The sequence below is a fragment of the Tachypleus tridentatus genome, chromosome 4 (assembly GCF_004210375.1).
Source record: "Tachypleus tridentatus isolate NWPU-2018 chromosome 4, ASM421037v1, whole genome shotgun sequence".
In the NCBI taxonomy this organism is placed as follows: Eukaryota; Metazoa; Arthropoda; class Merostomata; order Xiphosura; family Limulidae; genus Tachypleus; species Tachypleus tridentatus.
In genome coordinates this window covers 26,312,016-26,314,089 of record NC_134828.1, presented here as the reverse complement: position 1 = coordinate 26,314,089, position 2,074 = coordinate 26,312,016, and the positions used below count along the sequence as shown (strand labels likewise).

Genomic DNA, 2,074 nt, shown 5'->3' with positions numbered 1-2,074 from the left:
AACTCTTTAGTTGGTAGGGAGCTTTACGTCAACGTGCCAGTAGTTGTGTAGCTGTTAAAACGTATTTTGTGGTAAAAAAAACTCGGTTTGTCTAACGCTTTAGTTGGTAGGGAGCTTTACGTCATCGTTTTATGAGAACTTGTGTATCTGTTAGAATGTGTTTTGCGTTCTACAAATTCAATTTGTCCAATACTTTAGTTGGTGGGGAGTTTTACGTCGACATGTTAATAGATGCAGTTCATTGTTTTATGTAATTTGTAAAGAGACGTTGTGTAAGGTCTCAGTGAAACATGTTTAGTAAAAATTCAAATATTAAAAAAATGTACGAAAGGAATTCACGAGACCAGTTTGACAAGTGATAAATCGAATAATAGATTCGGCTTCATGGATAGTTTTTACTATTATGAACAATTTATCTGGTAACATCAGTGGTACATATTTTTAAAATGGTTGTACGAGTATACAGTTATCGTGTGATCTACCATTATCCAGATTACTAACGAGGGGTGAAATCCCCCAACACCACTATAGCTTGATGACAAGTGGTGTTTCGAATGATGAATTCAAAATCGTACCTACTTTTTGGTTTATATGCTAAGCCTTGTATTCAACAACAAGAAATTCAACCAGTAATAGGAATTGAACCACACTTTTAGTAGATTACATTGAACTAAAATTCCCTTTGAATGTTTTCTATTCTAGTGTTTAACTGTCTAGCTATTTTATTCTATAATTACTGAATGACAAGTTTTAGCGTCTTGTTAAATGTCAAAATAAGAAATATAGTAACGTCAATCCTTGAGATAAACTTAAATACTTGTGTAGGGTCGTGGCAACCTGAGTCATAGGAGACAAATACTTCTAATGTAAGGCTGTATCCATCTGATTCGTGGGAGAAAAATCTAAAATCTGACGTAAGGATGTGGTGATCTGAGCCATGGGAGACAAGTTCTAGTTGTCAGGTTGTGTACGTCTGAGCCATGAGACTAATGCAAGTTCTAATGTCAGGCTGTGTACGTCTGAATCATGGAAGACTAATGCAAGTTCTAATGTCAGGCTGTGATGACCTGAGCCATGGGAGACAAATGCAAGTTCTAATGTCAGGCTGTGTACGTCTGAGCCATGGGAGACTAAAGCAAGTTTTAATGTCAGGCTGTGATGACCTGAATCATGGAAGACTAATGCAAGTTCTAATGTCAGGCTGTGATGACCTGAGTCATGGGAGACTAATGCAAGTTATAATGTCAGGCTGTGATGACCTGAGTCATGGAAGACAAACGTAAGGTCGTAACGACGTGAATCGTGGTCAGTAGTCACTCAAGTCTAATTATTACTCACTAACTAATTAGACGATGGGCCAAATGTTTACAAAGCTGATCACCTTTATAATGTATAAATATTTCAACTTAATAATATATGGGATGAAAAACAGCATTTAGAGGAATCATGGTGTCAGAAACCATTATTTTTTATTTAGATTAAAACTGAAAACTGCCAACCTACCCTTCAAGAAGGAAGATTTAACTTCTGCAAGTCTTGTTTGTTGTTGTTTGTCTGATTTATGTTAGAGGTGATTTTCTTTTTGCTCCTTATTTCTTTAAAATTTTAATATTTTAAACGTGAAAGTTTATTTCACTCTGGTGGATCTTGTATCTGGTGTTTACTGTAAACTTTGACTATATCCTTTGTCCTGAAGTTGACTTTTAACCGAGTTTGACTAGATAGTTTAACATAATTCGTCATGTTAGACTACAGTAACCTACTTTAACATGAGAAAACTTTTTGCCGCGACATAACGGCTTACAGAATGGCTCCTAGTTTTTGTTTGTTTGTTTTATAAGTACAGATGTTTAGTTCGTAGCTCCATCTTCTCTTGACCAATTTGAGATTTAATTACTGTTTCAGACTCAGAAGGTCAAATTCTTTCGATTGATGAACTTACCACGCCCAAGCTCAATTCATTTTTATCTTACCTAAAGTAAAATTCAATTTGAGGGTAGGCTGATATAAATCCTTATGAGTAATAAACCTGCTTGGTATTGATGACGCACAAAAATATAGCTAATAAAAAGGG

General features: G+C 35.4%; 1 pseudogene across 1 annotated transcript in view; it reads right to left on the bottom strand.

Annotated features, from left to right (window-relative positions):
* The window catches only part of LOC143248084 (twitchin-like), a 66,071-nt pseudogene extending 64,328 nt beyond the window's left edge, over positions 1–1,743 (bottom strand). The window contains exons 1-2 of the transcript XR_013026800.1: positions 1,665–1,743; positions 972–1,211 (exon numbers count right to left, since the gene is read on the bottom strand). The product of XR_013026800.1 is annotated as a twitchin-like (transcript). The remainder of the gene's footprint in view (positions 1–971; positions 1,212–1,664) is intronic.
* Between the last annotated feature and the right edge of the window lie 331 nt (positions 1,744–2,074).